The following is a 14,485-nucleotide window of genomic DNA, read 5'->3' as shown; positions in this document are numbered from 1 at the left end:
GAACTTCAAACCGGCACTAGGAAACAGACTGAGAAACCAGAGTAAAAGTTTCTCCTGCAACCCGTTCCCTTTGTGCTAGATGAACGAACGTCTCTCCACGTGCTCATTTCTGAGACATATGTGTGTGTGAAAGCCGTCCTTCACCTAGCTTGTTGGGAACACGAAGTTTCTATTCAGTTGCAAACTCCACTCCATACATATATACGGGGAGGTACTAGCTCCAACTCTGTTTTACAGTGAAAACTGCAGGAAATTCAAACCGGCACTAGGAAACAGACTGAGAAACCACAGTAACTGTTTCCCCTGAAAACCGTTCCCTTTGTGCTAGATGAACGAACGTCTCTCCACATGCTCATTTCTGAGAGATAAGTGTGTGTGAAAGCCGTCCTTCACCTAGCTTGTTGGGAACACGAAGTTTCTTTTCAGTTGCAAAGTCCACTCCATACATATATAGGGGGAGGTACTAGCTCCAACTCGGTTTTACAGGGAAAACTGCAGGAACATCAATCCGGCACTAGGAAACAGACTGAGAAACCAGAGTAAAAGTTTCCCCTGCAACCCGTTCCCTTTGTGCTAAATGAATGAACGTCTCTCCACATGCTCAGTTCTGAGAGATAACTGTGTGTGAAAGCCGTCTTTCACCTAGCTTGTTGAGAACACAAAGTTTCTTTTCAGTTTGAAACTCCACTCCATATATATATATGGGTAGGGACTAGCTCCAACTCGGTTTTACAGTGAAAACTGCAGGAATTTCAAACCAGCACTAGGAAACAGACTGAGAAACCAGAGTAAAAGTTTCCCCTGCAACCCGTTCCCTTTGTGCTAAATGAATGAACGTCTCTCCACATGCTCAGTTCTGAGAGATAAGTGTGTGTGAAAGCCGTCCTTCACCTAGCTTGTTGGGAACACAAAGTTTCTTTTAAGTTGCAAACTCCACTCCATATATATATATGGGTAGGGAATAGCTCCAACTCGGTTGTACAGTGAAAACTGCAGGAACTTCAAACCGGCACTAGGAAACAGACTGAGAAACCAGAGTAAAAGTTTCTCCTGCAACCCGTTCCCTTTGTGCTAGATGAACGAAAGGCTCTCCACATACTCAGTTCTGAGGGATAAGTGTGAGTGAAAGCCGTCTTTAACCTAGCTTGTTGGGAACACAAAGTTTCTTTTCAGTTGCAAACTCCACTCCATATATATATATGGGTAGGGACTAGCTCCAACCCGATTTTACAGTGAAAACTGCAGGAACTTCAAACCGGCACTAGGAAACAGTCTGAGAAACCAGAGTAAAAGTTTCTCCTGCAACCCGTTCCCTTTGTGCTAGATGAACGAACGTCTCTCCACATGCTCAGTTCTGAGAGATAAGTGTGTGTGAAAGCCGTCCTTCACCTAGCTTGTTGGTAACACAAAGTTTCTTTTCAGTTGCAAACTCCACTCCATACATATATATGGGGAGGTACTAGCTCCAACTCGGTTTTACAGTGAAAACTGCAGGAACTTCAAACCGGCACTAGGAAACAGACTGAGAAACCAGAGTAAAAGTTTCTCCTGCAACCCGTTCCCTTTGTGCTAGATGAACGAACGTCTCTCCACGTGCTCATTTCTGAGAGATATGTGTGTGTGAAAGCCGTCCTTCACCTAGCTTGTTGGGAACACGAAGTTTCTATTCAGTTGCAAACTCCACTCCATACATATATACGGGGAGGTACTAGCTCCAACTCTGTTTTACAGTGAAAACTGCAGGAAATTCAAACCGGCACTAGGAAACAGACTGAGAAACCACAGTAACTGTTTCCCCTGAAAACCGTTCCCTTTGTGCTAGATGAACGAACGTCTCTCCACATGCTCATTTCTGAGAGATAAGTGTGTGTGAAAGCCGTCCTTCACCTAGCTTGTTGGGAACACGAAGTTTCTTTTCAGTTGCAAAGTCCACTCCATACATATATAGGGGGAGGTACTAGCTCCAACTCGGTTTTACAGGGAAAACTGCAGGAAAATCAATCCGGCACTAGGAAACAGACTGAGAAACCAGAGTAAAAGTTTCTCCTGCAACCCGTTCCCTTTGTGCTAGATGAACGAACGTCTCTCCACATGCTCAGTTCTGAGAGATAAGTGTGTGTGAAAGCCATCCTTCACCTAGCTTGTTGGGAACACAAAGTTTCTTTTCAGTTGCAAACTCCACTGCACACATATATATGGGGAGGTACTAGCTCCAACTCGGTTTTACAGTGAAATCTTCAGGAACTTCAAACCGGCACTAGGAAACAGACTGAGAAACCAGAGTAAAAGTTTCTCCTGCATCCCATTCCCTTTGTGCTAGATGAACGAACGTCTCTCCACATGCTCAGTTCTGAGAGATAAGTGTGTGTGAAAGCAGTCTTTCACCTAGCTTGTTGAGAACACAAAGTTTCTTTTCAGTTGCAAACACCACTCCATATATATATGTGGGTAGGGACTAGCTCCAAATCGGTTTTACAGTGAAAACTGCAGGAAATTCAAACCAGCACTAGGAAACAGACTGAGAAACCAGAGTAATAGTTTCCCCTGCAACCCGTTCCCTTTGTGCTAGATGAACGAACGTCTCTCCACATGCTCAGTTCTGAGAGATATGTGTGTGTGAAAGCCGTCCTTCACCTAGCTTGTTGGGAACACAAAGTTTCTTTTCAGTTGCAAACTCCACTCCATACATATATATGGGGAGGTACTAGCTCCAACTCGGTTTTACAGTGAAAACTGCAGGAACTTCAAACCGGCACTAGGAAACAGACTGAGAAACCAGAGTAAAAGTTTCTCCTGCAACCCGTTCCCTTTGTGCTAGATGAACGAACATCTCTCCACATGCTCAGTTCTGAGAGATAAGTGTGTGTGAAAGCCGTCCTTCATCTAGCTTGTTGGGAACACGAAGTTTCTTTTCAGTTGTAAACTCCACTCCATACATATATATGGGGAGGTACTAGCTCCAACTCGGTTTTACAGTGAAAACTGCAGGAACATCAAACCGGCACTAGGAAACAGACTGAGAAACCACAGTAAATGTTTCACCTGAAAACCGTTCCCTTTGTGCTAGATGAACGAACGTCTCTCCACATGCTCAGTTCTGAGAGATAAGTGTGTGTGAAGCCATCTTTCACCTAGCTTGTTGAGAACACAAAGTTTCTTTTCAGTTGCAAACACCACTCCATATATATATATGGGTAGGGTCTAGCTCCAAATCGGTTTTACAGTGAAAACTGCAGGAATTTCAAACCAGCACTAGGAAACAGACTGAGAAACCAGAGTAAAAGTTTCCCCTGCAACCCGTTCCCTTTGTGCTAGATGAACGAACGTCTCTCCACATGCTCAGTTCTGAGAGATATGTGTGTGTGAAAGCCGTCCTTCACCTAGCTTGTTGGGAACACAAAGTTTCTTTTAAGTTGCAAACTCCACTCCATACATATATATGGGGAGGTACTAGCTCCAACTCGTTTTTACAGTGAAAACTGCAGGAACTTCAAACCGGCACTAGGAAACAGACTGAGAAACCAGAGTAAACGTTTCTCCTGCAACCCGTTCCCTTTGTGCTAGATGAACGAACGTCTCTCCACATGCTCAGTTCTGAGAGATAAGTGTGTGTGAAAGCCGTCCTTCACCTAGCTTGTTGGGAACACAACGTTTCTTTTTAGTTGCAAACTCCACTCCATATATATATATGGGTAGGGACTAGCTCCAACTCGGTTTTACAGTGAAAACTGCAGAAACTTCAAACCGGCACTAGGAAACAGACTGAGAAACCAGAGTAAAATTTTCTCCTGCAACCCGTTCCCTTTGTGCTAGATGAACGAACGTCTCTCCACATGCTCAGTTCTGAGAGATAAGTGTGTGTCAAATCCGTCCTTCATCTAGCTTGTTGGGAACACGAAGTTTCTTTTCAGTTGTAAACTCCACTCCATACATATATATGGGGAGGTACTAGCTCCAACTCGGTTTTACAGTGAAAACTGCAGGAACTTCAACCCGGCACTAGGAAACAGACTGAGAAACCACAGTAAATGTTTCACCTGAAAACCGTTCCCTTTGTGCTAGATGAACGAACGTCTCTCCACATGCTCAGTTCTGAGAGATAAGTGTGTGTGAAAGCCGTCTTTCACCTAGCTTGTTGAGAACACAAAGTTTCTTTTCAGTTGCAAACACCACTCCATATATATATATGGGTAGGGACTAGCTCCAAATCGGTTTTACAGTGAAAACTGCAGGAATTTCAAACCAGCACTAGGAAACAGACTGAGAAACCAGAGTAAAAGTTTCTCCTGCAACCCGTTCCCTTTGTGCTAGATGAACGAACGTCTCTCCACATGCTCAGTTCTGAGAGATATGTGTGAGTGAAAGCCGTCCTTCACCTAGCTTGTTGGGAACACAAAGTTTCTTTTCAGTTGCAAACTCCACTCCATACATATATATGGGGAGGGACTAGCTCCAACTCGTTTTTACAGTGAAAACTGCAGGAACTTCAAACCGGCACTAGGAAACAGACTGAGAAACCAGAGTAAACGTTTCTCCTGCAACCCGTTCCCTTTGTGCTAGATGAACGAACGTCTCTCCACATGCTCAGTTCTGAGAGATAAGTGTGTGTGAAAGCCGTCCTTCACCTAGCTTGTTGGGAACACAACGTTTCTTTTCAGTTGCAAACTCCACTCCATACAAACATATGGGTAGGGACTAGCTCCAACTCGGTTTTACAGTGAAAACTGCAGGAACTTCAAACCGGCACTAGGAAACAGACTGAGAAACCAGAGTAAAAGTTTCTCCTGCAACCCGTTCCCTTTGTGCTAGATGAACGAACGTCTCTCCACATGCTCAGTTCTGAGAGATAAGTGTGTGTGAAAGCCGTCCTTCACCTAGCTTGTTGGGAACACAAAGTTTCTTTTCAGTTGCAAACTCCACTCCATATATATTTATGGGTAGGGACTAGCTCCAACTCGGTTTTACAGTGAAAACTGCAGGAACTTCAAACCGGCACTAGGAAACAGACTGAGAAACCAGAGTAAAAGTTTCTCCTGCAACCCGTTCCCTTTGTGCTAGATGAACGAACGTCTCTCCACATGCTCAGTTCTGAGAGATAAGTGTGTGTGAAACCCGTCCTTCACCTAGCTTGTTGGGAACACAAAGTTTCTTTTCAGTTGCAAACTCCACTCCATACATATATATGGGGAGGGACTAGCTCCAAATCGGTTTTACAGTGAAAACTGCAGGAACTTCAAACCGGCACTAGGAAACAGACTGAGAAACCAGAGTAAATGTTTCCCCTGCAACCCGTTCCCTTTGTGCTAGATGAACGAACGTCTCTCCAAATGCTCAGTTCTGAGAGATAAGTGTGTATGAAAGCCTTCCTTCACCTAGCTTGTTGGGAACACAAAGTTTCTTTTCAGTTGCAAACTCCACTCCATACATATATATGGGGAGGTACTAGCTCCAACCCCGTTTTACAGTGAAAACTGCAGGAACTTCAAACCGGCACTAGGAAACAGACTGAGAAACCAGAGTAAATGTTTCCCTGCAACCCGTTTCCTTTGTGCTAGATGAACGAACGTCTCTCCACATGCTCAGTTCTGAGAGATAAGTGTGTGTGAAAGCCGTCCTTCACCTAGCTTGTTGGGAACACAAAGTTTCTTTTCAGTTGCAAACTCCACTCCATATATATATATGGGTAGGGACTAGCTCCAACTCGGTTTTACAGTGAAAACTGCACGAACTTCAAACCGGCACTAGGAAACAGACTGAGAAACCAGAGTAAAAGTTTCTCCTGCAACCCGTTCCCTTTGTGCTAGATGAACGAACGTCTCTCCACATGCTCAGTTCTGAGTGGTAAGTGTGTGCGAAAGCCGTCCTTCACCTAGCTTGTTGGGAACACAAAGTTTCTTTTAAGTTGCAAACTCCACTCCATACATATATATGGGGAGGTACTAGCTCCAACTCGTTTTTACAGTGAAAACTGCAGGAACTTCAAACCGGCACTAGGAAACAGACTGAGAAACCACAGTAAATGTTTCACCTGAAAACCGTTCCCTTTGTGCTAGATGAACGAACGTCTCTCCACATGCTCAGGTCTGAGAGATAAGTGTGTGTGAAAGCCGTCTTTCACCTAGCTTGTTGAGAACACAAAGTTTCTTTTCAGTTGCAAACACCACTCCATATATATATATGGGTAGGGACTAGCTCCAAATCGGTTTTACAGTGAAAACTGCAGGAATTTCAAACCAGCACTAGGAAACAGACTGAGAAACCAGAGTAAAAGTTTCCCCTGCAACCCGTTCCCTTTGTGCTAGATGAACGAACGTCTCTCCACATGCTCAGTTCTGAGAGATATGTGTGTGTGAAAGCCGTCCTTCACCTAGCTTGTTGGTAACCAAAGTTTCTTTTCAGTTGCAAATTTCACTCCATACATATATATGGGGAGGTACTAGCTCCAACTCGGTTTTACAGTGAAAACTGCAGGAACTTCAAACCGGCACTAGGAAACAGACTGAGAAACCAGAGTAAAAGTTTCTCCTGCAACCCGTTCCCTTTGTGCTAGATGAACGAACGTCTCTCCACATGCTCAGTTCTGAGAGATAAGTGTGTGTGAAAGCCGTACTTCGTCTAGCTTGTTGGGAACACGAAGTTTCTTTTCAGTTGTAAACTCCACTCCATACATATATATGGGGAGGTACTAGCTCCAACTCGGCTTTACAGTGAAAACTGCAGGAACTTCAAACCGGCACTAGGAAACAGACTGAGAAACCACAGTAAATGTTTCACCTGAAAACCGTTCCCTTTTTGCTAGATGAACGAACGTCTCTCCACATGCTCAGTTCTGAGAGATAAGTGTGTGTGAAAGCCGTCTTTCACCTAGCTTGTTGAGAACACAAAGTTTCTTTTCAGTTGCAAACACCACTCCATATATATATATGGGTAGGGACTAGCTCCAAATCGGTTTTACAGTGAAAACTGCAGGAATTTCAAACCAGCACTAGGAAACAGACTGAGAAACCAGAGTAAAAGTTTCCCCTGCAACCCGTTCCCTTTGTGCTAGATGAACGAACGTCTCTCCACATGCTCAGTTCTGAGAGATATGTGTGTGTGAAAGCCGTCCTTCACCTAGCTTGTTGGGAACACAAAGTTTCTTTTAAGTTGCAAGCTCCACTCCATACATATATATGGGGAGGTACTAGCTCCAACTCGTTTTTACAGTGAAAACTGCAGGAACTTCAAACCGGCACTAGGAAACAGACTGAGAAACCAGAGTAAACGTTTCTCCTGCAACCCGTTCCCTTTGTGCTAGATGAACGAACGTCTCTCCACATGCTCAGTTCTGAGAGATAAGTGTGTGTGAAAGCCGTCCTTCACCTAGCTTGTTGGGAACACAATGTTTCTTTTCAGTTGCAAACTACACTCCATACAAACATATGGGTAGGGACTAGCTCCAACTCGGTTTTACAGTGAAAACTGCAGGAACTTCAAACCGGCACTAGGAAACAGACTGAGAAACCAGAGTAAAAGTTTCTCCTGCAACCCATTCCCTTTGTGCTAGATGAACGAACGTCTCTCCACATGCTCAGTTCTGAGTGATAAGTGTGTGTGAAAGCCGTCCTTCACCTAGCTTGTTGGGAACACAAAGTTTCTTTCCAGTTGCAAACTCCACTCCATATATATATATGGGTAGGGACTAGATCCAACTCGGTTTTACAGTGAAAACTGCAGAAACTTCAAACCGGCACTAGGAAATAGACTGAGAAAACAGAGTAAAAGTTTCTCCTGCAACCCGTTCCCTTTGTGCTAGATGAACGAACGTCTCTCCACATGCTCAGTTCTGAGAGATAAGTGTGTGTGAAAGCCGTCCTTCACCTATCTTGTTGGGAACACAAAGTTTCTTTTCAGTTGCAAACTCCACTCCATACATATATATGGGGAGGTACTAGCTCCAACTAGGTTTTAGAGTGAAAACTGCAGGAACTTCAAACTGGCACTAGGAAACAGACTGAGAAACCAGAGTAAAAGTTTCTCCTGCAACCCGTTCCCTTTGTGCTAGATGAACGAACGTCTCTCCACATGCTCAGTTCTGAGAGATAAGTGTGTGTGATGCCGTCCTTCTCCTAGCTTGTTGGGAACACAAAGTTTCTTTTCAGTTGCAAACTCCACTCCATACATATATATGGGGAGGTACTAGCTCCAACTCGGTTTTACAGTGAAAACTGCAGGAACTTCAAACCGGCACTAGGAAACAGACTGAGAAACCAGAGTAAATGTTTCCCCTGCAACCCGTTCCCTTTGTGCTAGATGAACGAACGTCTCTCCAAATGCTCAGTTCTTAGAGATAAGTGTGTGTGAAAGCCGTCCTTCACCTAGCTTGTTGGGAAGACAAAGTTTCTTTTCAGTTGCAAACTCCACTCCATACATATATATGGGGAGGTACTAGCTCCAACTCGGTTTTACAGGGAAAACTGCAGGAACTTCAAACCGGCACTAGGAAACAGACTGAGAAACCAGAGTAAAAGTTTCTCCTGCAACGCGTTCCCTTTGTGCTAGATGAACGAACGTCTCTCCACATGCTCAGTTCTGAGAGATAACTGTGTGTGAAAGCCGTCCTTCACCTAGCTTGTTGGGAACACAAAGTTTCTTTTCAGTTGCAAACTCCACTCCATACATATATATGGGGAGGGACTAGCTCCAAATCGTTTTTACAGTGAAAACTGCAGGAACTTCAAACCGGCACTAGGAAACAGACTGAGAAACCAGAGTAAATGTTTCCCCTGCAACCCGTTCCCTTTGTGCTAGATGAACGAACGTCTCTCCACATGCTCAGTTCTGAGAGATAAGTGTGTATGAAAGCTTTCCTTCACCTAGCTTGTTGGGAACACAAAGTTTCTTTTCAGTTGCAAACTCCACTCCATACATATATATGGGGAGGTACTAGCTCCAACCCGGTTTTACAGTGAAAACTGCAGGAACTTCAAACCGGCACTAGGAAACAGACTGAGAAACCAGAGTAAATGTTTCCCTGCAACCCGTTTCCTTTGTGCTAGATGAACGAACGTCTCTCCACATGCTCAGTTCTGAGAGATAAGTGTGTGTGAAAGCCGTCCTTCACCTAGCTTGTTGGGAACACAAAGTTTCTTTTCAGTTGCAAACTCCACTCCATATATATATATGGGTAGGGACTAGCTCCAACTCGGTTTTACAGTGAAAACTGCACGAACTTCAAACCGGCACTAGGAAACAGACTGAGAAACCAGAGTAAAAGTTTCTCCTGCAACCCGTTCCCTTTGTGCTAGATGAACGAATGTCTCACCACATGCTCAGTTCTGAGTGGTAAGTGTGTGCGAAAGCCGTCCTTCACCTAGCTTGTTGGGAACACAAAGTTTCTTTTCAGTTGCAAACTCCACTCCATATATATATATGGGTAGGGACTAGCTCCAACTCGGTTTTACAATGAAAACTGCAGGAACTTCAAACCGGCACTAGGAAACAGACTGAGAAACCAGAGTAAAAGTTTCTCCTGCAAACCGTTCCCTTTGTTCTAGATGAACGAAAGACTCTCAACGTGCTCAGTTCTGAGAGATAAGTGTGTGTGAAAGCCGTCCTTCACCTAGCTTGTTGGGAACACAAAGTTTCTTTTCAGTTGCAAACTCCACTCCATACATATATATGGGGAGGGACTAGCTCCAACTCGGTTTTACAGTGAAAACTGTAGGAACTTCAAACCGGCACTAGGAAACAGACTGAGAAACCAGAGTAAATGTTTCCCCTGCAACCCGTTCCCTTTGTGCTAGATGAACGAACGTCTCTCCACATGCTCAGTTTTGAGAGATAAGTGTGTGTGAAAGCCTTCCTTCACCTAGCTTGTTGGGAACACAAAGTTTCTTTTCAGTTGCAAACTCCACTCCATACATATATATGGGGAGGTACTAGCTCCAACTCGGGTTTACAGTGAAAACTGCAGGAATTTCAAACCGGCACTTGGAAACAGACTGAGAAACCAGAGTAAAAGTTTCTCCTGCAACCGGTTCCCTTTGTGCTACATGAACGAACGTCTCTCCACATGCTCAGTTCTTAGAGTTATGTGTCTGTGAAAGCAGTACTTCACCTAGATTATTTGGAACACAAAGTTTCTTTTCACTTGCAATCTCCAATCCATACATATATATGGGAGGTACTAGCTCCAACTCGGTTTTACAGTGAAAACTGCAGGAACTTCAAACCGGCAATAGGAAACAGACTGAGAAACCAGAGTAAAAGTTCCTCCTGCAAACCATTCCCTTTGTGCTGGATGAACGAACGTCTCTCCACATGCTCAGTTCTGAGAGATAAGTGTGTGTGAAAGCCGTCCTTCACCTAACTTGTTGGGAACACAAAGTTTCTTTTCAGTTGCAAACTCCACTCCATACATATATATGGGGAGGTACTAGCTCCAACTAGGTTTTAGAGTGAAAACTGCAGGAACTTCAAACCGGCACTAGGAAACAGACTGAGAAACCAGAGTAAAAGTTTCTCCTGCAACCCGTTCCCTTTGTGCTAGATGAACGAACGTCTCTCCACATGCTCAGTTCTGAGTGATAAGTGTGTGTGAAAGCCGTCCTTCACCTAGCTTATTGGGAACACAAAGTTTCTTTTCAGTTGCAAAGTCCACTCCATACATATATATGGGGAGGTACTAGCTCCAACTAGGTTTTACAGTGAAAACTGCAGGAACTTCAAACCGGCACTAGGAAACAGACTGAGAAACCAGAGTAAAAGTTTCTCCTGCAACCCGTTCCCTTTGTGCTAGATGAACGAACGTCTCTCCAGATGCTCAGTTCTGAGAGATAAGTGTGTGTGAAAGCCGTCCTTCAACTAGCTTGTTGGGAACACAAAGTTTCTTTTCAGTTGCAAACTCCACTGCATACATATATAAGGGGAGGTACTAGCTCCAACTCGGTTTTACAGTGAAAACTGCAGGAAATTCAAACCGGCACTAGGAAACAGACTTAGAAACCAGAGTAAAGGTTTCCCCTGCAACCCGTTCCCTTTGGGCTAGATGAACGAACGTCTCTCCACATGCTCAGTTCTGAGAGATAAGTGTGTGTGAATGCCGTCCTTCACCTAGCTTGTTGGGAACACAAAGTTTCTTTTCAGTTGCAAACTCCAATCCATACATATATATGGGGAGTTACTAGCTCCAACTCGGTATTACAGTGAAAACTGCAGGAAATTCAAACCGGCACTAGGAAACAGACTGAGAAACCAGAGTAAAAGTTTCTCCTGCAACCCGTTCTCTTAGTACTAGATGAACGAACGTCTCTCCACATGCTCATTTCTGAGTGATAAGTGTGTGTGAAAGCCGTCCTTCACCTAGCTTGTTGGGAACACAAAGTTTCTTTTCAGTTGCAAACTCCACTCCATACATATATATAGGGAGGTACTAGCTCCAACTCGGTTTACAGTGAAAACTGCTGGAACTTCAAACCGGCACTAGGAAACAGACTGAGAAACCAGAGTAAAAGTTTCTCCTGCAACCCGTTCCCTTTGTGCTAGATGAACGAACGTCTCTCCACATGCTCATTTCTGAGAGATAAGTGTGTGTGAAAGCCGTCCTTCACCTAGCTTGTTGGGAACACAAAGTTTCTTTTCAGTTGCAAACTCCACTCCATACATATATATGGGGAGGGACTAGCTCCAACTCGGTTTTACAGTGAAAACTGCAGGAACTTCAAACCGGCACTAGGAAACAGACTGAGAAACCAGAGTAAAAGTTTCTCCTGCAACCCGTTCCCTTTGTGCTAGATGAACGAACGTCTCCCCACATGCTCAGTTCTGAGAGATACGTGTGTGTGAAAGCCGTCCTTCACCTAGCTTGTTGGGAACACAAAGTTTCTTTTCAGTTGCAAACTCCACTAAATACATATATATGGGGAGGGACTAGCTCCAACTCGGTTTTATACTGAAAACTGCAGGAACTTCAAACCGGCACTAGGAAACAGACTGAGAAACCAGAGTAAAAGTTTCTCCTGCAACCCGTTCCCTTTGTGCTAGATGAACGAACGTCTCTCCACATGCTCAGTTCTGAGAGATAAGTGTGTGTGAAAGCCGTCCTTCACCTAGCTTGTTGGGAACACAAAGTTTCTTTTCAGTTGCAAACTCCACTCCATACATATATATGGGGAGGTACTAGCTCCAACTCGGTTTTACAGTGAAAACTGCAGGAACTTCAAACCGGCACTAGGAAACAGACTGAGAAACCAGAGTAAAAGTTTCTCCTGCAACCCATTCCCTTTGTGCTAGATGAACGAACGTCTCTCCACATGCTCAGTTCTGAGTGATAAGTGTGTGTGAAAGCCGTCCTTCACCTAGCTTGTTGGGAACACAAAGTTTCTTTCCAGTTGCAAACTCCACTCCATATATATATATGGGTAGGGACTAGATCCAACTCGGTTTTACAGTGAAAACTGCAGAAACTTCAAACCGGCACTAGGAAATAGACTGAGAAAACAGAGTAAAAGTTTCTCCTGCAACCCGTTCCCTTTGTGCTAGATGAACGAACGTCTCTCCACATGCTCAGTTCTGAGAGATAAGTGTGTGTGAAAGCCGTCCTTCACCTATCTTGTTGGGAACACAAAGTTTCTTTTCAGTTGCAAACTCCACTCCATACATATATATGGGGAGGTACTAGCTCCAACTAGGTTTTAGAGTGAAAACTGCAGGAACTTCAAACTGGCACTAGGAAACAGACTGAGAAACCAGAGTAAAAGTTTCTCCTGCAACCCGTTCCCTTTGTGCTAGATGAACGAACGTCTCTCCACATGCTCAGTTCTGAGAGATAAGTGTGTGTGATGCCGTCCTTCTCCTAGCTTGTTGGGAACACAAGGTTTCTTTTCAGTTGCAAACTCCACTCCATACATATATATGGGGAGGTACTAGCTCCAACTCGGTTTTACAGTGAAAACTGCAGGAACTTCAAACCGGCACTAGGAAACAGACTGAGAAACCAGAGTAAATGTTTCCCCTGCAACCCGTTCCCTTTGTGCTAGATGAACGAACGTCTCTCCAAATGCTCAGTTCTTAGAGATAAGTGTGTGTGAAAGCCGTCCTTCACCTAGCTTGTTGGGAAGACAAAGTTTCTTTTCAGTTGCAAACTCCACTCCATACATATATATGGGGAGGTACTAGCTCCAACTCGGTTTTACAGGGAAAACTGCAGGAACTTCAAACCGGCACTAGGAAACAGACTGAGAAACCAGAGTAAAAGTTTCTCCTGCAACGCGTTCCCTTTGTGCTAGATGAACGAACGTCTCTCCACATGCTCAGTTCTGAGAGATAACTGTGTGTGAAAGCCGTCCTTCAACTAGCTTGTTGGGAACACAAAGTTTCTTTTCAGTTGCAAACTCCACTCCATACATATATATGGGGAGGGACTAGCTCCAAATCGTTTTTACAGTGAAAACTGCAGGAACTTCAAACCGGCACTAGGAAACAGACTGAGAAACCAGAGTAAATGTTTCCCCTGCAACCCGTTCCCTTTGTGCTAGATGAACGAACGTCTCTCCACATGCTCAGTTCTGAGAGATAAGTGTGTATGAAAGCTTTCCTTCACCTAGCTTGTTGGGAACACAAAGTTTCTTTTCAGTTGCAAACTCCACTCCATACATATATATGGGGAGGTACTAGCTCCAACCCGGTTTTACAGTGAAAACTGCAGGAACTTCAAACCGGCACTAGGAAACAGACTGAGAAACCAGAGTAAATGTTTCCCTGCAACCCGTTTCCTTTGTGCTAGATGAACGAACGTCTCTCCACATGCTCAGTTCTGAGAGATAAGTGTGTGTGAAAGCCGTCCTTCACCTAGCTTGTTGGGAACACAAAGTTTCTTTTCAGTTGCAAACTCCACTCCATATATATATATGGGTAGGGACTAGCTCCAACTCGGTTTTACAGTGAAAACTGCACGAACTTCAAACCGGCACTAGGAAACAGACTGAGAAACCAGAGTAAAAGTTTCTCCTGCAACCCGTTCCCTTTGTGCTAGATGAACGAATGTCTCACCACATGCTCAGTTCTGAGTGGTAAGTGTGTGCGAAAGCCGTCCTTCACCTAGCTTGTTGGGAACACAAAGTTTCTTTTCAGTTGCAAACTCCACTCCATATATATATATGGGTAGGGACTAGCTCCAACTCGGTTTTACAATGAAAACTGCAGGAACTTCAAACCGGCACTAGGAAACAGACTGAGAAACCAGAGTAAAAGTTTCTCCTGCAAACCGTTCCCTTTGTTCTAGATGAACGAAAGACTCTCAACGTGCTCAGTTCTGAGAGATAAGTGTGTGTGAAAGCCGTCCTTCACCTAGCTTGTTGGGAACACAAAGTTTCTTTTCAGTTGCAAACTCCACTCCATACATATATATGGGGAGGGACTAGCTCCAACTCGGTTTTACAGTGAAAACTGTAGGAACTTCAAACCGGCACTAGGAAACAGACTGAGAAACCAGAGTAAATGTTTC

Source organism: Camelus bactrianus, unplaced genomic scaffold, assembly GCF_048773025.1.
Source record: "Camelus bactrianus isolate YW-2024 breed Bactrian camel unplaced genomic scaffold, ASM4877302v1 HiC_scaffold_30, whole genome shotgun sequence".
Classification (NCBI taxonomy): Eukaryota; Metazoa; Chordata; class Mammalia; order Artiodactyla; family Camelidae; genus Camelus; species Camelus bactrianus.
Note: the sequence above shows the minus strand (reverse complement) of the source record.